At 45.8% G+C, this 21136-nt stretch overlaps 1 protein-coding gene and 1 long non-coding RNA gene across 7 annotated transcripts in view; one reads left to right on the plus strand and one right to left on the minus strand.

Moving 5' to 3' along the window:
• Positions 1 to 7614: 7614 nt before the first annotated feature.
• On the minus strand, positions 7615 to 18656 carry LOC147000951 (uncharacterized). Its single transcript, XR_015045421.1, has 3 exons — positions 18600 to 18656; positions 8493 to 8938; positions 7615 to 8371 (listed from the first exon to the last, which is right to left on the minus strand). It is a non-coding gene; the product is annotated as an uncharacterized LOC147000951 (long non-coding RNA).
• A 71-nt stretch (positions 18657 to 18727) lies between these two features.
• Agtpbp1 (ATP/GTP binding carboxypeptidase 1) overlaps positions 18728 to 21136 on the plus strand; it is a 117495-nt gene continuing 115086 nt past the window's right edge. For 2 of the 6 annotated variants that reach the window (XM_085831029.1, XM_085831028.1), the window contains exon 1: positions 18984 to 19296. The gene's annotated coding sequence lies outside the window, so the exon portion shown is untranslated. The other 4 variants (XM_021179858.3, XM_085831027.1, XM_021179857.3 and 1 more) reach the window with 3 other exon arrangements.

A 21136-nucleotide genomic window follows, 5' to 3' on the forward strand; every position in this document is an offset into this window, starting at 1 on the left:
ATGTACACACCCACACACATACCTGTAACTAAAGAGAACAAAAGCTTGGAAAATAGAAATTAGTTAACAAAATTGTACCTAGTCAAGGTTCTCCAGAGGAAGAGAATTGATAGAATGAATCTGTCTTGTCTGTCTGTCTGTCTATCTGTCTGTCTGTCTGTCTATCTATCTATCTAAAAGGGATATATTAGAGTGACTTACAGGCCATGGTCCAGCTAGTCCAACAATAACTGTTTACCAATGAAAGGTCCAAGAATCCAGTAGTTACTTAGTTTGCATGGCTGGATGTCCCAGCTGCTCTTCAGTAGATGCTGGGATCCTAAAGAAGTAGGCTCTAATGCCAGTGAAGGAATGGACTGGGTAGCGAGAATGAGAGCAAGCAGGCAAAGGGAACAAGCTTGCTCCTTCCAAGTCCTTTAGAAAAGCTGCCAGCAGAATCTGTGGCCCAGATTAGAGGTGGATCTTTTCACCTTCAAGGTCCAGATCAGAAGCAGGTCTTCCCACCTCAGAAGATTTAATTAAGTAAGAAACCCCTCATAGGTGTGCCCAGCCTTTTGGGTTTTAGTTCATTACAGATGTAGCCAAGATGCACAACAAAGGTTAACATCACAACTTTCTATATAAAGTTTGGCTTTAAGAATAACATCTCTGACCACGTGGCCTGATACTGCACAGATGAGTGGACAAAGGTATCTGTTGTGGTGTTAAGTGTGACAATGACTTATGTCAAATCTGAGGCCATGCTAGTCACCAATTTAAAAATTCAATGTACAATAGTTGTATTTTTTTCAAGTATGAAATTTGTAGTGTGCATGCATGTGTTCAGTTGTGTAAGGAACTTGTGTGTTGTTCCTTCTAGAATAACAGTTCTCAACCTTCCCAAAACTCTGATCCTTTAATACAGCTCTTCCTGTTGATGTGACACCCCCATCATAAAATTATTGTGTTGATACTTTGTAACTATAATTTTGCTACTATTAAGAATCTTAATGTAGGGGGCTGGAGAGATGGCTCAGCGGCTAAGAGCACTGATTGCTCTTCAAGAGGTCCTGAGTTCAATTCCCAGCAACCACAGCAGCTCACAACCATCTGTAATGGGATCTGGTGCCCTCTTCTGGTACGTCTGAAGATAGCTACTGTGTGTGTGTGTGTGTGTGTGTGTGTGTGTGCATCTATTATCTATCTATCCATCTATTTATAACTTTTACAAAAGAATCTCAATGTAAATATCTGATATATAGGTTATCTGATATGCAACCCCAGAGGGGTCCCGACTCACAGGTTGAGAAACGCTACTCTAGAGCAATCCATCTTGCTTTGAGATAGTTTTTCACTTGGCCTGGAACCTGAGTAGGCTCAAACGTGTAGGCAGTGAGTCTGGGGTCTGTCTGTGTCTGTCATCCTGAACCATGCTCAGATTACGTGGTTTCTGAACACCAAACACAGAGCACGGTGAGCACTTTGTAACTCAGCTGGTGTCCCAGGTGGTTCATCTTTCTAAAGCCAAGCTGTTAGGCTTTGATTGTGCTTGTATGTGTGATTCCGGGTCAGTTTGATATTCAGGGACGCAATGGAGGTGTGTGAGAGGTGTAATGGAGGTGTGAATGAGAAGCATCCCCCCACTGGCTCACATACTTAACACCAAGTCCTTGTTTGGTAGTGCAGTTTGCAGCAGTTGTAGAAACGTTAGGGGGTGGAGCCTTAGTGGAGGAAGTACATCACTTGGGGGTGGACTTGGAGAATTTATAGCCTGTCCTCACTTGCAGTTTGCTCTCTCTGGTTTGTGTTTGTGGCCGACGGTGTGATTTCTTGGGTTGCTATTCCGGAGGCCATGCCTCCTGCCTGCTGCTCTGTCTTCCTTACCTTTATGGACTCTGTTTCCCTCTGGAACCATAAGCCAAGATAAACATCTTCTAGTATAAATCATTATTGGTGTTTTTATCAGAGCAATAAAAAGTAACTAGTATAGGGGGTTACTTTAAAACTTAAAAATTTTAGGCTGGAGAAATGGCTCAGTGGTTAAGAGCACTGGCTGCTCTTTCAGAGGTCCTGAGTTCAATTCCTAGCAACCACGTGGTGGCTCACAGCCATCTGTAATGGGATCTGATGCCCTCTTCTAGTATGCAGGTGTACATACAGATAGAGCACTCATAAACATAAAATAAATAAATAAATGTTTTTTTTTTAAAACACTTGAAAAATTTATCTTGGACATGTGTGAAGTGCAGGTGGAATTAGCTTCAGAGGTTTAAGTTGCCTTGTGATTTTTCCCCCCTTAAAATGGGAAACTCGTCTATTTGTTACTTTGTTATTCTCTATCCTGCCTCCTATTGAAATGTATATTTCTGTCCTGTTCTTGAGACGATTTCCATCATTAAGTAACCAAGGCTATAGGTAAACTTGTACCAGTTCTCTTGCCTCAGCTTCTCACTGCTGGGATGACAAGCCTTTGCCACTAAGCCTGGCAGTTCCTAATTACTTTGAACAATTTAGTCAAATCATATAACTGCTCTAAATTTGAAAATTCAATATTGAAATATTTTACTCTTCTCTCCACATAATTAGAATTCCACATCCCAAGTTGATAGGTTGACTGACTTACCAGTAATTTATTTCTTAGTGTGTGTGTGTGTGTGTAGTATTACATAATATGTGGCTTTATTGAAGGAGGTATGGCCTTGTTGGAGGAAGTGGGCTTTGAGGTCTTAATGCTCAAGATCTGCCCAATGTGGAAGAGAGTTTCCTTCTGGCTACTTTTGGATCAAGACATAGAACTTTTGGTTTCTCTAGAACCAAGTCTGCCTGCATGATGCCATGCTTCCCACCATGATGATTGCATTCAAGGAGGAAAGCATTTATTCGCAGGGAAGAAGCATCCTATCAAAACCCACCTTCAAGAAGACTGTTCCTGTGATCAGGAACTCATAAGTCTGAGTATGCTTGATCTGAATCTCCCAGGGGCATTATCTCAGGATTTCTACTGCAACAATGAAATACCATGACAAAAGCAACTTGGGGAGGAAAGGGTTTATTTGGCTTTACACTTCTATACCACAGTTTATCATGGAAGGCAGTCAGGCCGGGGGAAACAGGGCAGAAACCTGGAGACAGCAGCTGATGGAGAGGCCATGGAGGAGTGCTGCTTACTACATTGCTCAGCATGCTCCCTTACAGCATCCAGGACCACCAGCCTAGGGATGGACCCACCCACAGTGGGCTGGGCTTTCCCGTATCAATCACTAATCAAGAAAAAGCCCTACAGCCTTACCTATGGCCCCATCTTCTGTTGACGTTTTCTCAGTTGAGGTTCCTGACACTCAGGTGACTCCAGCTTGTGTCAGGTTGACTTAAAACTAGCCAGCATAGGTGATCTTAGGGATGCTTCACTGTGCATAGAGCAGAGTCCTGAACAACCAGAGAGAGGTTTGACCAGTTCATGCCAGTTGCGTCAGATTGCAACCTGACTTGTTTCTGACTTGGGAAATTACTTGTAAATGTAACTTTTGATAGGCAGAGGAACCAAGGGGAAGGAAGCTGCAAATGTAACTTTTATTCTCCGGATGTAATTGACTTGGAAGATTACTGCCTCAGTCTGCTAACCTAGGCCTAGTCCTGAAAGCTTCTAGCCTCCGCACAATCTAATCCAGGGCTAGATGTTTTCAGCCTCTGAGACTTACTGCTGACTAAGCTCACTCTTTCTCTCTCTTTCTGTATTCTAGCTGGCTGATTCAGCTCAGCTGTTCTGGCTCAAACTCCTCTCCAAGCAGACTGACTCACTCTGGATTCTCTCTTGGCCTCGGAGTAACTCTGGCCATCTGTTCTAATCTCTGGCTCCTTCTCATTCTCTGGCTCATTCTGTCTTCACTTGTGTCTAGCTTGTTCTCTCTTCAACCTGTCTGTGCAAAATTCTCCCTCTCAAGCTGCCTCCTCTCCTTTTTCTCTCTGTGCTGCTCTCTCTTAAGCATCCTCCTTTCCTCTCTGTTCTCATGAAACAACACAATCTCAGAGTTCACAGAGTGGTCAAATATCCTGCAACAGTCAATAAGCAGTTTTAATAGTAAAAGAAAGTAATTCCTCTCTTGGCTGGTGCATTGTTGACAGGGCAGTCCGTCCACAGAGGAGATAAAGAAGGAAGAAGTGAGTCGGGCATAGATGACCCAGGCAATCTTCAGCTTCGCTGCAAGACTAGCAGTCAGATTGTTTATTTATACAGATTTCCCCGAACAAAGATTACTCAAGAGGTATAGGTTATGCATTTGATTTTTCATTAAATGTCCAGGGTTATAAGTTCAGTCACAATTAGAAAATACAAACAGGGGCTGGTGAGATGGCTCAGTGGGTAAGAGCACCCAACTGCTCTTCTGAAGGTCCGGAGTTCAAATCCCAGCAACCACATGGTGGCTCACAACCATCCGTAACGAGATCTGGCGCCCTCTTCTGGAGTGTCTGAAGACAGCTACAGTGTACTTACATATAATAAATAAATAAATCTTTAAAAAAAAAAAAGAAAATACAAACAGAACAGAATTTATTTTTATTATCAGCCCTATAACTTCAATTTAAATAATCTAAAGAATGTCTCCTCCAAAGCAAATACATTTATTATATGTTAGCCTGCTTTTAGGTTAGGTGTTTTAAAGCACCCCAGACAAACAGAAACTATATGAACTGATCTTTTTATGAATAGCAAATACTAATACCTAATTCGTTTTATTATGTTTCATCATCTATGCTATTCTATAAAGTAGGAAAAGTTCATTTCAGCCAGTCTATCTTATTTACTGAATTTATTCCTCCAGGGGTGCACCCTATGCGACTCCCTATGTATAGATGACATTTACAGAGAGCTTTAAGTGTATTGTGAAGGGAGGCATTGAAACTGTAACCTATTCTCCTGACCAGGCAGAGCCTGTAAATTCTCTGCTTACCCTGCACCAATTATACAGTTTGAGTCATCTCAGGGAATGATATCCTAAGAAGATTCCTGGATCAAATCAAATCAAATCCAGCTACGTACTTATCTGTGCTTCATGATCTCCAGGACATAAGGAAGACTTCCAAATAGTGGCCAGATAGTGTTAATTTTAGGATTTTCCTAGAAAGACTCAGACATGATTTTCTCAGAAAAAGACATGAAATGAATCGTAATGCAGAAAGCCCCCAGGAATGCAGCACATGGAGACCAAACCCCAAAAGTGAGAGACAGAAGGACAGCAGCATGTAGCTCAGCCTTGCTGGAACTGTGCCAAGCAGTGGTGCTAGCTCAGTGACTCCCATCTCCAGTGGGTATGGCTGTCCCAACTTCTTTTTCACCAGCCACTTAAAATTGAGATGGATTAAGCTCCCCTGGCAAAGAGATAAGCTGGTGGTGGATTCTTCTATCAGTCAGGGGCAGAGCAGAGAGCAGTCCTTTGTTCATCCTAGCCTGATGCTGGCTTGTTGGCCAAATCTGCCTTATGCCTAGGACTCATAAAAATCAAATCAAATCAAATCAAATCAAATCCTGCCAGGCAGGAGGAGGAAGACAGACAGAGACCTGGGAACCACCAGGCAGAGCAGTCTAGTCAGAGCAAGAGAGAAGTCGGATTGAGTAAGTCATCTTGGAAGATTAGATTGTATGGAGGCTAGAATTTTCCAGGCCCAGGGATAGTTAGTAAAGAGAAAGAAATGCTCTGGGTTCAGCCCAGGCTGTGTATTAGCACGGCTTGGGTAGAAACTTTCATCTCATCCCTTCATCTGAGGAAACTAAAAGCAACAATTACAGCCAAACATTTCCCAATCTTTCCCAAGATATAATGTGATGTGACTCACTTTAGCCGACGACATGATAATGGAAGTTGTGGTGCGTCTTAGTCACTATTCCACTGATGTGAAGAGACACCATGACCATGGCAACTTTTATAAATAGACATTTCATTGGGGGGTGGCTTAAGTCCAGAAGTTTAGTCCATTGTTATCATGGTGGCACACAGGCTGACTGGAAGTTTGAGAGGTGATTGGGAGTTCTACATCCAGATCAGCAAATATTGGGAAGAAAGTGACACACTGGGCCTGGCTTGAGCATCTAAGACCTCATAGCCCTCCCCTAGTGACACACTTTCTTCAACAAGGTCACACCTCCTTCAACAAGGCCACACCGTCTAATAGTGTCATTTCCTGCAAGCCTATAGGAACCATTTTCAAACCAACACAGACATGGACTCACCTCTAAAACTGTAAGCAACCTGCCTGTTAAGTGCTTTCTTTTATAAATTGTCTTGGTCATGATGTCTCTTCATAGCAACAGAAAAGTAACTAAGACAGAAATCTGCATACCCCGTGTGGCCCCTTTCCACTTCTGCCAACTGGTTGCTTCAATGAGACCTTACCTGGAGGCCCTTTCCACTCCTGCCAACTGGTTGCTTCAGTGAGACCTTACGTGGAGGTAGAGCAGGAGAGCCTGGCTCTAGAGCTACCAGGTGGATAGCACCTGCACCACACTGACCTGGGCAGCTGCAGAGTGTGGCTTCTTCTGCTGTCAGAACCCCTGCATGTCACAGGTGTCCTCATTTCCACAGCCATAGCCTATGAGACATTATCTGGAGACAGTGCTAAAATGGATGCTCCCGAGTTTTTACTTGTGTAGACAGTATCAACAAACATCGGTGTAAGTGGCACTGTCATTTCTTCCTGTGGCGACAAGAATGACATGGACACCAAGGCAGGTTCATGCAGCAACTTCTTTACTTGTGGCTTTTTCCCCTACAGCTCTCTTCCCCAGCAGCTTTTTCTTCCTCCATCCTTCTTGCAGCTTTACTTACAACAACTTCTTCTTCTTAGGGCAAGGGCTACAACTCTTCCTATACTCACGCCAACTGACCTCATCTAGCTCCACCCCACCTCATCCAATCAGAATTCACACACTTTCCAGGCACGAGCTTAGGTCAGTCACCGATAGGCTGACAGGTCCGGATCATGAGGAACAGTCCAGCCTGGCAGGCAGCCCATACATGCAGCCTCACTGTGCATGCTCAGGCAAGGCAGTAAACATCTTGGTCCATGCGGCTGAACCCACTTCCTGCATCTCCCCCTTTTTGTTTTATTAGCAGCTCTGGGATCAGCATCTGTCTTAGGTTGCCCCCATCCATGCCACGTCCTTACCCATAAGGATGTAAGATTTAGGAATAAATTAAGACATCACTTTGATTTCTTCCTTCCTTTCTTCCTTCCCTCCCTCCCTCCCTCCCTCCCTCCCTCCCTCCCTCCCTCCCTCCCCTCCTCCTCATCCTCCTCTTTCTTCTTCTTCTTCTTCTTCTTCTTCTTCTTCTTCTTCTTCTTCTTCTTCTTCTTCTTCTTCTTCTTCTTCTTTTGAGACAGGGTTTCTCTGTGTAGCCCTGGCTGTCCTGGAACTCACTCTGTAGACTAGGCTGGCCTCAAACTCAGAAATCTGCCTGCCTCTGCCTCCTGAGTGCTGGGATTAAAGGCGTGCACCACCACTGCCTAGCCACTTTAGATTTCTAACTTATAAAGATGTTTTGTTCTAAGACAGTCTTACTGTATTCCCTGGCTGGCCAAGAGTCCAGGTCCACGTGACCCTACTGCCCTCGAATCCCCCCCCCCCAAGTTATTGCACTATAGGTGAATGCCACTATGTCTAATCAAAATGTTTGTTTTTAGGAAGATTGTAAATGTATCGTTTTAATTTCTTATACTCTGAGTTTTTATTTTATATAGATGGTTTCTAGATACTGACAAAAAATATTCTAGGTTTGTATGGTCTTGGTTCTTGTTGCTGTTACCCTAGTGTTGGTGTTTGATCCAGGGTACATCTATGCTGATTACGCTTTCTACCACTTAGCTCTTCTTCCCAGCCTCATAAAGAATGATTTTTTTATAAGAAAGAGAAGAGTAGACATGGTGGTACATGCCTTCAATCCTAGCACATCCTAGCACTCCTGAGGCAGACAGATCTGAGCTTGAGACCAGCCTGGCCTACAGAGTGAGTTCCAGGTCGGCCAGAGCTACACAGAGAAACCCTGTCTGAAATATCATAAGGACATAAAAGATTGAAAGAAAAAAAATCCACTTATCTACTGTGAGATACAGCATAGAACCTCCCCTCTCTACCTCTACTTTGTGGGTGCATGTGTGTGTGCACATGCGTGTATGCGTGCGTTCCAATTAATTTCACTAGGTCGCCTACAGGAGCATGAGTAAGGAATTGTTTATAGGAGCATGGGTGCCTTACCAGTGGCTGCTGTCCCTGCCCTAGCAATGGCTCCTCCCCTCTCCATGACAGGGTGCTGGCTGGCAGTTCCATCCTTATGTAAGTCATGTGCAGGTAGGTAATGATAGCTGGTGTACATTCAAGGGTCCAATGGCCATGTCATGTCTGGAAGACAGAGTTCCGCAACATTACACTATGACCTCCAGTTCATATTCTTTCCTCCCTTCTTTTATGACGTACCCCGAACCTTGGGGGTTGGGTAGACACCCCATGTATGGATGAGTACCTCATAGTCAGTTATTCTCATCATGCTGACATGTCATGAGTCTCTGTAGCTATCTCTCTGCCCAAAGCTGATGACATTGTAGACAGATGTAACCATTTACAAGTCAGTGTGAGAGACACATTATGCACACTTAGCATAATAGCAATGGCAGTTTCTCCACCAGGGTCTATGAAGTCCCAGCCACGGGCTCCTGACCAGGCTTACAGTTCCAGATGTGTCTATTGAGAACTGAGCCTAAAATTCAGCCAGAAGACATCAGTTATTCCCATCACAGAGGTGACACTATTGCACTGGTGTGCATATCATGCTGTTTTGGTCAGTAGCATATTTTGCAAGGATCATAGCTGAGTGACTTCGTTGGTGAAGATTCTTCTCCAGTAACCTCTACTCACACAGGCTTGCACTTTGAGGGTAGCCATCAGGTCCAGTTTTCTTCTGTTCTAACGCTGAGGAGACAAGATGTATGCATATCTTACTTGCTTTTGTTTTTGTGATGAAATACAACCACATAATTCTCTTTTTTAAAAAAAGGTTTATTTATGTATTTGAGTATACTGTTGTCCTCTTCAGACACCGCAGAGGAGGGCATCAGATCCCATTACATATGAGTGTGAGCCACCATGTGGTTACTGGGAATTTGGGGATTGAACTAGGGACCTCTGGAAGAGCAGTCACTGCTCTTAACCACTGAGCCATCTGTCCAGACCCAACCATATAATTCTAACTGGTCATTTGCTCTTACAGAATCTTACTCAACACAGATTCAAGTTTTCCCCTGGATCTTTAGCTTGGAAAAAAAAAGTGCAGTAGATCCTAAAGAGATGGTTCAGTAGTTCAGAGCATTTTCTGCTCTCGCAGAGGAACTGGGTTCAGTTCTCAACACCTACACGGTGGTTAAAAGCACCTGCAATTCCATTCTAGGAGATCTGACGCCCTCTTTGGCAGATTCCAAGCACCCATGTGGCACACATGCAAGCACACATAAAAAGCATTTCTGTACATCATACACATACAATAAGTATTTTTAGAAGGATGAACAGTAGAGACACTGCAGGAGCTGGGGAAGGATGAGTGCAGAGCAGCAGCAAAGCCGGGTAGTGGTAAATGGCACAGTGCAGAGCAAACGTCCCATTGAGTGCTACTGAGCATGCCCAGGACGGGCTCATGTGCACAAATGAGTGATGACTCTCAATATAGCCATGTGAACACTAAGGATGCTCAGCTGGGCTCAAGACTGCAAGAGCCTTTTCCTCCAAGCCTTCCCTAATTGAATTAGACTCTTCCTGGCAGGAAAGAAGCTTAGGATGGGCTGACTGGAAGGATCAATTTTGCACATTTATAATTTGGCTCTTCAGCTATTTTGGGATGCTTGGCTGAGCTCAGATTTCTCTTCCCCTTAGCTGTGATCCTTCCTCTCCCTTACCCCGTTCAGGGAAGTGAATGGAAGTTCCCAGAGAGAAGCTAAACCTGCCAGGGTGCTTAAAGGATTGGAATTTCCCCAACTGTGGAGAGGTTGAAGTGTTACAGGGTCAGAGCCACATAACAGTTTATCTTGGATTGTTTTTAGCCTCCTTATTAGCGATTCCTCTCTTATCTGATCTAACATCTCTGTGACTATCAGGTAAATCCCTTCTCTGTCAGGTTGTCTTCTTTCTGTCTCTCCCGTTCCCCCACTCCCGTATTTGTAGACAGGGTCTCTCTCTGTAAGTCTGGCTGCCCTGGAATTCTATACGGAGACCAAGCCGGCCTGGAATTCACAGAGATCCACCTGCCTATGCACCCTAAGCGCTGGGTTTAAAGGTGTGCACCTCTAGACATAGCTTTCTGAAATGTATGAATTAGCGTAGTAGACCCTAGCGTCCACCAGCTGCAAGGCTAAGGGTGGCATCAGGTGGCACATGAGGCTTGCCATTCCTCAACTTCACTCCAACCCTCTCCAAATGTTTCTACCAGGGCACATGAAGAGTGTCCTCAGCTGTGGTGTTTGTTCTGTTTCCACAAAAGCTTCAAGGAATCACCACCTTATTAGAACATGGAATTTGGGATCCTCTAAATGGGTTCCTGAGCCAGTCCGTCTCTCTGTCTGTCTGTCTGTCTGTCTGTCTGTTTTATTGCCTTGACAGTGACAAGGCTGGTCAGGACTACTCAAGACCACTGCCAAGTCACAGAGAGTAGGCCTCAGGGCTAGGCTGAGTCTCCTTCATGCTGTTCCCAACAGAACCTAAGGCGCATCCACGAGAAGAGAGACTGCTTTCCTTTTCGGAACCATGCATGTGCTAGAGGGTAGGAGGGGGACTGTATAGAAGGCCTTATCAGCATATGAAGAACAAGTTGGTAAAGAGAAGAGCTAACCCCGCCACCGCCCCAGCCAGTGCTGCAGGCGGGGAGGAGCTGCAGGGTCTGATAGAGATCTTCAGCGCATCATACTTCTCCACCTCACTGCCCTGGGTGAAGGCTCACCATGAAGAAGAGACACCACACACACACACACACACACACACAGCAGTCGAAAGCATGTGAGGAAAATCTTGTGCTAAGAAAATGATCCCCAAAGCCTGTGCCTTTGACATAAAAGGCCCCATTCTCCGTACAGCAGGGCTGAGTGACTCTAAGTCTCTATTGGTTCTGGTCCACTTCCTCTGCCCTGAAAGTGTATCAACCTTCTGCTTCTCCTAAAACTATCTGACTCTAGTCCTTCTTTGGGGACGCAGTATCCGGAGTCCTTTTTTCTGAGGTGCCCTCCAAATCCTGCTGTCAGTTGGCTCAGATGCAAGGCGCAAAAGAAATGTCACAGACTTAAAATCTGTATTCTGCTATCTCCTCTCTGTTCGTGTGGCCCTTGATTTACTCAAGTCCAGAGTGTTCCTGTGGCATTTATCCAAGCTCCAAGCTGTTCCATCAGAGTCAACTCTTTTGTGACCTATTTCCTTTTCATTAACATTATTACAAAATTGTTTTTCTAGCCAAGACATATTGCCTATGGGTTAAAGACCCAACACCTCTAAATTCATGTGGCCAGCTGTAACTTAGCTCAAGTGAGGGGCTTCCAGGATGAGAACTTTAGGTGTCTGGTTGTGTCTGCTGCCATGCAGATGCCTTTTAAAAATATATTTTAAGAAATTATTTATTTTTGACTGTTATGTAAGTACACCATACGTGGAGGCCAACGGGGGCATCAGATTTCTACTAGAAATCACTTGCGGGCTGGTGAAATGGCTCAGTGGGTAAGAGCACCCGACTGTTCTTTCGAAGGTCCAGAGTTCAAATCCCAGCAACCACATGGTGGCTCACAACCATCCGTAACGAGATCTGACTCCCTCTTCTGGAGTGTCTGAAGACAGCTACAGTGTACTTACATATAATAAATAAATAAATCTTTAAAAAAAAAAACAGAAAAAAAAAAAGAAATCACTTGCACACTGAGTTGTCATGTGGGTGCTGAGAACAGAACCCAGGTATGGTGGTCAACTACTGAGTCATCATCTCTCCAGACCCCAACTGATGGATTTTTCTTTCTTTCTTTTTTCTTTTTTTTTAGGTTTTTCAAGACAGGGTTTCTCTGTATAGCCCTGGCTGTCCTGGCACTCACTTTGTAGACCAGGCTGGCCTCGAACTCAGAAATCCGCCTGCCTCTGCCTCCCGAGTGCTGGGATTAAAGGCGTGCGCCACCATGCCCGGCGGATTTTTCTTTTTTAAAGAAAGAACTTCAATTTATGATTTTTTTGGGGGGAGGTCCTGTTACTTTGAAAACATGATGAGATTTTTACCATATTGCAACATGATATTTGGGGTAACCAGAGTCTGTGTGTTGGGAGGTGAAGGGTGTGTGTGTGTGTGTGTGTTTGTACATCATTCATTATTTTTGCACATAGAAAGTATGAAAGATGCTCTTATAGAGCCAAGAATATACCTGTCTCCACATGGGCTGGTGTGTCTTTCTCTATAAACATGTGTTATGTGCATAATTTCTCCAGTAAAATGCAACTGCTTTCTTTGTCTGAGGAGAGACACTGTCTTGGGAATAATGTGCATTGCTCTTCTTGCTTGCTCTAAGGACTAACACTCTTTTCACCTGTCTTATCTCCTCAGTGTGCTTCCTGGCTTTGCATTCAGCAGAGGGAGACCTAACACCTCAAGTTTTAATCCAACAGCTGCCTAGGAGACAGACAGACAGGCAGACATGTTCTGTGGTGCCCATTCCTCTGTATAAGATGGTAATTGGTCTTGTCTGATCCTTGGAGAAACGGGGATGGGTACTTTATCATAGGAAGCAGAACCGGTCATCTGACTCTAATTTCTCCACAGCCATTTGAGTATAGCACTATTTACCAACTGTCCATGTGGCTTCCAAGAACGCTGACTCCCGTGGAGGGAAGGCTGGTAAGCGAGGAGCTCATCACGGCTCGCAGGAATGCCTGCACTGGGTCCCTGTTGTCAGGAATTGCTGGACATCTGGGCTTTAAGCAGAGTCAGGGACAATGAGCTAATCTGTTTCAGAGGGCCAGTCTGGTGAGCTCATCTGTTTCAGAGGGTCAGTCTGGAGATGCTGAAGGCTCCTAATTATTGTGGTTTCAGGAAAGCACTACAAGGGTGGTCTAGATGTATTATCAAGACAGTTACAGGGTCCTTGTATTTTCTTCAGGAAGATGTTTGTAGTGACCTACTTCCTGCAGGGCACCCCAGTCCACTCCTAACATGTCCTCCAGCCCCTAATGATGTCACTGACTGGTGACAAAGACTGCAACATATGAGCCTCTGGAAGATGTTCCAGATCCAATCTACAATACTCGTTGTTACTCGTGTATGAGAATCCAGGAGCCACGCCGCAGAAGAGACGGCAAGGGCACATGTGCAGCCACTGCGCTTTCTGGGCTACAGTATCTTACACCTCCCCATCTTCTGCAAGCCTTTGAACCTTATCCTTTCGGATTTTTGTGCTCTTGGACTGGCCCCTTAGTTGTTCCCTTAATCTGACCACTGATGACCAACTCCACCTTCAGTCCCACTCAGCTCCAAATCTGTGTGTGTGTGAGGGTGGAAACGTTCCAATCCTTTGTCTCCTTGGTCCTCCAACAAGGAGGCTTCCTTTAGAGGGCATCCAGGAACCCCTAGCCAAGAACCATCTCATCAGCATACAAAAAGATGCAGCATCTTAGAAACTGAAAGAGTTTTAGGAACTCTGTAGCAAGAACCAAGAGGAACATCAATTTTACTGTGACATCATATGTTGAATGCATTTCTTGTAAAGAGTCAGTGCGTACATGAGTCATTCTGAGTTCCAAACCAACGTCACAGGGAAGTGTGGAAGTGTTTTACCAGTGTTCCGGAAGTTAAGGCTAGTGGAGCTTGCTGTCTGTCGGACCAGAGTCCCAGGAACCACAAGTCTAGAGCTGTTTGGGGGAGAGAAGAGTCTTACAGAAGGAAGGTGGAGACATTTTAGAGAATACCTAGGTATTCTAGAGGCAGTGTGTTCAAAGACACCGAGAAAGTGAAACAGCTGGCTTAAAAGCTGGTGTGTACAAGTTGCTGCCACCATTCACACGCAGATGGCAGCGCTGTGGCCCCTGGAGGATGACTGTGAAGGGAAACCCTCACAGCAGTGAACAGTGAACCACGTTTGTCTAGTGTTAGAGGTGCCCGGAAAAGCTCATGGAAGGGCTCGCCCTGCAGGGGGGGCGGGTACTAGCCAGGTTGATCGCCATTGAGATCATCAGCTTCTTTGCCCAGCCAGCACCATGTGAGTCTCACTGTATCTATCCACACAAAGTGTGGCTACCATGGCCGAGACGGAAGGCATGCATGAACTCAACAACTCGGATCTGCTGTTACTAAGGCTCACTTTGGTCAGTGCTGCTGCCAGGACCCTAATCTATCTTTAGGGGCAGGTATAGCTTCGGCAATACCTGTCTATGCTGTACCCAGTGGCCCTGGCTAGCTCCCCTTTAGGCGTTTTCACAGTGCAGTGTCTCCAAGGAAATGTCCTCTGCCCCCACCATCAACAGCTTTTCCCCAGCAAGCTCTGAAGACAGTTTCCATCAGATTCCACCTGCACACCGCTATGGCAAGGTATTTACAGCCTCCGGAGTTACAGCTGTGCCCTGTCCAAGGTCTGGCTTCCAGGCCTAGAAGCTGATACAGCTATGGAATAAATAAGCTCTTTCGGTGATCTGAGTAATCACTGTCCTGAAATATCTATCCCATTGTGATGAGGAAAATCAAGATGGGGCCATATTCTGAGAGGATGGGTGTGTCCCTGAAAGGAGATTTTATCTGCGTTTGTAGATAATGCAGTAAGTGTTTCTCTAGCATGCGGGGGAAATCTGGGTTTGCGGACCAGCGCTGCATACAAGAGCATGGCAGTTCACACCTACAGTTCCAGCAGTCAGAGGGGGCAGAGGGCAGGAGGGTTGGAAGTGCAAGGTCAACCTTCTGCATCTGCTCTGGGGCTACAGAGCAGCCTGCTTCAAAACCCAAACAAAGCAAATCTATGACAGTCCCTTCATTAAGGTTCTGAAGCTGAATATGCCGATTTAAAATGCCTTTTCTTCAGAATTTGAAAAATCTAATTCTCTGGGCAGGTTGTGGTATAAGACTGTGCGGGAAGAGAACACTGAGTAAATGGGCCTTTCCAGTGAGTGGCTTAGGGCAGCTCGGCCTTGTGCTGTCGTGGCTCTGTGTCTGTTTCAAAGCCACAAGCGAGATTTACATTTACAAATGCTTCCTGACTCATTGTTTGCTTTTACACACAGTATAGTTGTCAATCCAATAAACGGCTATCAGAGTTATCAGTGATGCATTAAACAATGAACTTTTCTTCTTTAGATAACTGCGTGCCCATAACAAACATTGAGAAATAAAAATGTTTTAAATGACCTGTAATGATTCGAAGTGTTATCTATTGCTAAAACTTCTAATGTATATTCTTCCAAGCTTTTAACAGATAAAAACAGATTTTTACAAATATAGCATCATGATAACTTCCTCATTTGTATAACAAAATATCATGAATATGTACTGATACCATATGTAAACTGGATGCCCAAGTACAGAGGTCACAGGTCACGCATCTCAGTAACTGTAAAGAGGAGAGTCTAGAATTCATGATCCTTGTCACACGTCTCAGGGGGTATAAAGAGAATCTGGAACTCACGAACCTTGATGATCATATAATTAGGAGGAAAATCCTCTTTAGTTTTTGTTTTCAATTTAATTTACTTTTTTTGTTACCTTGTGTGGTAACTTTAAACTCAGTAAAGAAGTACAAAATATAAGAAAAGTGATAGCATTTACCCATTCTGGGCTCTAGCAAATTGTAGAAAATACATTGGTATTTTTTCTTAGAAAATAAAATAGTATACGCCACAAAATCCTGTTTTAATACACGTATATTTTGATAGTATTGAGTTCTTTAAATACTTTATGTAGGATTATACCATCCATGCAGCTCAGCACCTTTCCCACAGGGCATGAAGGAATCAGAGGACAGCTTGCAGCTGCTTCTCTCCTTCCATCACATGGGTTGAAAAGATTGGATTTAGATCCCCGGCTTAGTGCTCAGCGTCCTTACCATTGAGCAGGCTGACCCTTAAAAAAAAAAAAAGAATTTTTATAATGAGCTCAGTCCCAGTTATATCCTTGGACTGACAGTTTAAGATTTTAGTTGTTCCCAGGTGATGGTGGCCCATGCCTTTAATCCCAGCAACCAGGAGACAGAGGCAGCTGTATTTCTTCAAGTTTAAGACTAGCCTGGTGTACAGAACTAGTTCTAGAACATCCAGGGCTACAGGAAAACACACACTCTCTCTCTCAAGTTTTCTGGCCCTGAACACCATGCCATTTGTAGCAACCAGATGGAAACCATGGTAAGACCTTTTACATCTAAATCCATTCCACTGTGTGCCATATAAGGGTTATTTCTTCCATTTCCCAGCTTGGCCTCATTTATTTAGGTTCAGCTCAAGTTCTTCATCCTGAATTTCTGCTCCTCGGCCTATTTGTAGGAAATTCTTCAGCCTGACACAGGGCAGTTGCTAGACATTTCATCCAGTGAAGTTATTTGCTTTATTTCCCCAAAGATCTCCAGATGATTGCCTCTGACCTATATAGGTGTCAGTAAATTGTTGATTTTTGAATATGATGAAGAGCTATAACAGTCTTGCAACTCCGGAGGACCCACCAGGTTTCAGAAATCCAGGACCGAATTGCTGTCCCAACATTTATGCTCCACACGGAAACTGTACTTTTGGAGAGGTCCATGGATGTTCTAGATCTTTCAGCTACAGTTTCATTATTAAGTTTGTTGCATTTTGTAAGCCACAGTATTAAAGATTTAAGAGGTAAAGAAATCATGAGAGATGGAGCCATGCTCTCTACCACTAAAGCTGAAATAAGTGAAGTTGTATGGAATCTGTGAGTTGCCAGGCTGAGGTGTGCCAGTTAAGCGATCTAGACTGACCTACATCTGATGACTCTTTTTTACAAGTTATTTTTGTGGTGGTAGTTATTGAACTGGGGCCCCAGCCATGCAAAGCATGTATCCTGTCACTGAGTCATGCTTCCCTCTGGTCATTAGTTTATTGCCACACAATGAGTGAGGTTTCAAAATCATTTGAGTTCCACTATTGTTCAGGTAGGATGGAAGCAGACCTCTGGGGAGAAGGGAAGTGGAGGCGTACAAGATTGAGCTGAGCCTTCAGAGGAGCGGCTCTGGGAGAGAAGGTGTCTAACAGCATGGCGATGGAGGGAGATCTTGGAGGACCCTTGCTCCTGCACAGTGCTCTGGCTGAGGGTTTGGAGATAGCTGGAACAGTGTGGTGCTCAGAGAAGTGGCCAGTTAATTCCCGAGTGCTCAAACTGTCTGCCAAACCCTTGTGCTTCCCTGCTTTTAAGTTATGGTCCTTGAGGCTGGGAACTCCCATGGGTCTGATAAGGGCCGGAGCCCAATCCTTCTCCAGGTGAGAAGGTTCTCACACTAGCTAAAGGAGCCATTCATTTGCAAGTTGTGTGTTTGCAATAACTTCAAAGCCAATGACGCTGTGGGTTACCCAGCTGTATGGGCCAATCTTCTGAGCCTTTGTTCTGACCATTAACCATACTTTGCTAAAGAGGAATTCAATTTATATGTATTTCTAGATTGCAAGTTGATTTAGAAACACGTTCTTTGAATGTCATGAATTTTGAACTATTAAATATTCTTAGACAATCATTTTCAGATTGGGGAGTTTGTGGTGGAGAGTGGTTTAAAGATATTTTAAATACTTGAATCTATCATTATGTGCATATGTGTTGTAGGTATGGGGAAAACCAACATTTATAAAATGGCAGTCTTTTGTTCCTCTCAGTAAAGACATCTGCCAAGAGCAAGTAACATGAAGCACTGTTTCACACCTTGAATACGTTTTTTTGAATTACCTCCACAAGCCTGCTTGAACGAAACATAAGAACAAAATAAAAACCTCACAGGGCTCAGTTTAGTCCCCTATCATGCTGTGATAATTTTACATCCCTTACCAACCACCATAAATAGGGAGCATGGTCGATGCTCCTTAAAGAGAAAAATGATGTCTTTATTAACAATGTATCTCAGAGTATTTAAACACAGTCAAAACACAAGCATGCTCCCTACTTCTCCCCCACTGGTCTTTGCCTTTAGAGTCTGCACCAAGGTTTTCCGTATTACACATCGAAACATCGTTTTGAAATGAATGGGCATGACATTTTGTTCGCAGTACTATCAGATAATCTCATTTACCTGGATAAATGGGCCATGCGCCACATCCTTCCCAGCCTGTTCTGGGTCAATTTGGGGTCAGGGTTTGGCCTTACCGTTTCCCAAGGTTTGATGGGATTTGGGAGCTAAGAAAACCCTGCCCCAGCCTAGGCTGCGCCTCCGGTTGGGAAGGAAAAAAGAGGGCGATTTGATGAACCTGTCGATCTGCTAGCGGGCTAACACGTTTACAGTGGCCCGCGGCCCACAGGCACCCAAAGGCAAGGGCGCGCACCGCCGGTTGCCCTTGTTAGAGTGGAGTCCTTTCCCTGCTCCGCCCCACCCTGCCCCGCCCGCCTTGCCCCTCCTCGCCCCGCCCCGCCTCTTGGTACCCACCCGACCTTGCGCACGCGCAGCTTGTCTTCCCTCCAGGCGTGCCGCCCCCGCCGGCGGGCACGGGCCCCGCGCCCCCCCATCACGTCCCGCCCTTCCCTGGAAGCGCCCTTCCCCCACGCGCACGCGCCCTGCCGGGCGCACGCGAGCCGGCCCTCGGAGCTGTGAGTTGGGCGGGGCGCCGCGCTGACGTTGCCCGGGATGCGGGCATGTTCCGCGGCCGTCTTCGCCGCCTCCGCCTCTCCTGCCACCCGGGTTTGTATGAAAACGGCGGGCCGCGGGCGGCGGACGGCGGGAGAAGGGCGGCGGGCGGCGAGGAACCGCCGTGCGCCCCGGGAGTCCGGGGCGCGGAGGCCGAGCGCAGCGCCCAAGCCGAGCCGGTGAGCGTCCCCGCCGCCCGCGCGTCCGGCTCGCCGGCTCCCGGCGGCTCCTCGGTTCACCTGGCGGAGGCGAAGCGCGCTCCCAGGCGGCGAGGCGGGCTGTCGAGCGAGTCAGGGCGGTCGCCGCCCCGTGCACTCCCCGCCGCGCTCCGCTGCCCGCCACTCCCTGGCCTCCGCCCTGCCGCGCCCCGGGACCCTTTGATTGGCTGCTCCCTGACAGTTTAGCGCCATGGACGGCAGTTTCAACACCTCCCCGGGTGGCCGGGGTGGACGTTGACAGTGCATGCTGGTCCGTGGATGATGCAGGTCTCGCACGGCGTGTGAGGTAACGACGGCGATCCCGCTGGCATGGCAGGTTGTCTGTGGCAAGCCCTCTCCAGGTGTTCGGAATGGTAACGGTGCCCATCAGGTGCCCGGCAGTTCGTAGTCCACAGAGTCGAGTGGCCCTCCCGAGCGCTCGCTCTTCCTTGGCCAGCTTCTGTCTTATTCTCACAGTTCTCCTTGCTTCCCTGAGAGAGGAAGTTATTTTTGTAATTGTGTTTTGGAAATGTTTCTGGTTTCGTTGGCTGCACAAGAAATGATTTATTTAAGGCACTTTGAACGGTACGGATTTTAAAACAGTCCAGATGTCAAAACCAAAGTCCTGGAGATCTGTAATCAGATCCCTTTAATGGGCCGCACTTGGCAATGCCTTAGTCCACCCGAGTTTCTCCTGGCTTGCTTGGTTTCCCGTTCTCCCGAGTCACATTCTACAATGGAGTTACACCGTCATTTTGAATGACTGTAGAGTTTTGCCTTGAATTGATGGATCAGTGTTTAAAATTGTAATCTCTGTTGGACTCTGAAACAGACACCTTATGTGTTTGACCAACATGATATAATGTCAAATATATTAACGTAATTTAACCTTCTGTGGTATTTTTAGTTTCATAAGATTTATATGTGTATGCATATGTATATATACATATGTGTGTGTGTGCTTGTGTGTGTGCACCATGTGTGTACCTGAGGAGGTTAGAATAATGTGTCAGATTCACAGGAATTGGAGTTACATATGGTTGTGAGCCACCATGTGGATGCTTGGAATCAGACCCACCCAGGTTCTTCTGAAAGAACGGCCCTTAATCATTGAGCTATCTCTCCAGCCCAGTGGTAGCAATTTTTTAATAAAGGTTTTCCAATTGATTTGGCTCAAGGGTTACCCCTTATTTCTTTTACCTGTGTGTATAGGTCAGAGCACTTTCGAGTTTTGGTTCTCTTTTCGACCTTGTGGTGCAGGCAATGGAAGGAGAGTGATCATGGCCATGAGCCCGTGCTTGCAGAACCATCTTGCTATCTCCCTTGAAGCATCCTCTTTAGAAAAGTCTGGCTGCAGTACTGTGTAATGATTAACCCTGCGTTAGTTAGAGGTAAAAGCTGCAAGGGCGTGAAATATTTTAATTTGTATGGTATGCTACAGTTTGGATTTTGCCTTTTTAGCTTCCTCCTCAGTAGTCATCTTCAGAGTCTGCTCTTCTTGCTTGACGCCCTCAGCACCGAGTTCAGATAGTAGGAAACGGTAACTGGTGGTCCTCTGCACACCCCTTAGGATCTTAAGTTGAGCAGTGGATATCGGTGCACATGCTGGAGAGGGTTGAGGGTGGGTGCTGTGTGTTAGACCTCATGTCACTGCAGGTCACAGTGCCTGGCTGCAGTGGCGCAGTGGCTGAGGAGTTGGGGCTCGGCCAGAGTGGCTGGGTTTGTGTCCTGGCTTGCTGCAGGCAAGCTGTTTATTCTCTGGATGCAGTTCTGGCCTTGCCCAAAATGGAGATGACGGTGTTTGTGCACTTAGGGTGATCTCATGACGTTAACACGAATGTGGCGCTTGTCCACAGAGCATGGCTCACGGGAAGTGCTCAGTAGGCATAACTGTTGCTGCTGCTGATCGCCCTTGGTGTAACTGGCTGAAGGGAGACTTCAGACTGAGCAGTGTTAGCACAGATCAGTCCCTAGGACCCGCTTCCTTGTTTGAGGCTGAGAGAGTGTAGCCTCACTGCCCTTTGATGGAAACGTGCATGTTTTAAATAGAACAGGTACGCCCTGAGCTGTGTTCCCTTTTAAATAGAACAGGTACGCCCTGAGCTGCGGTCCCTGGGATGGTGCTGGAGAGCTGAGTACCCTCACTC

This window comes from Mus caroli, unplaced genomic scaffold (assembly GCF_978045245.1).
Source record: "Mus caroli unplaced genomic scaffold, Mus_caroli_1 scaffold_15, whole genome shotgun sequence".
Classification (NCBI taxonomy): Eukaryota; Metazoa; Chordata; class Mammalia; order Rodentia; family Muridae; genus Mus; species Mus caroli.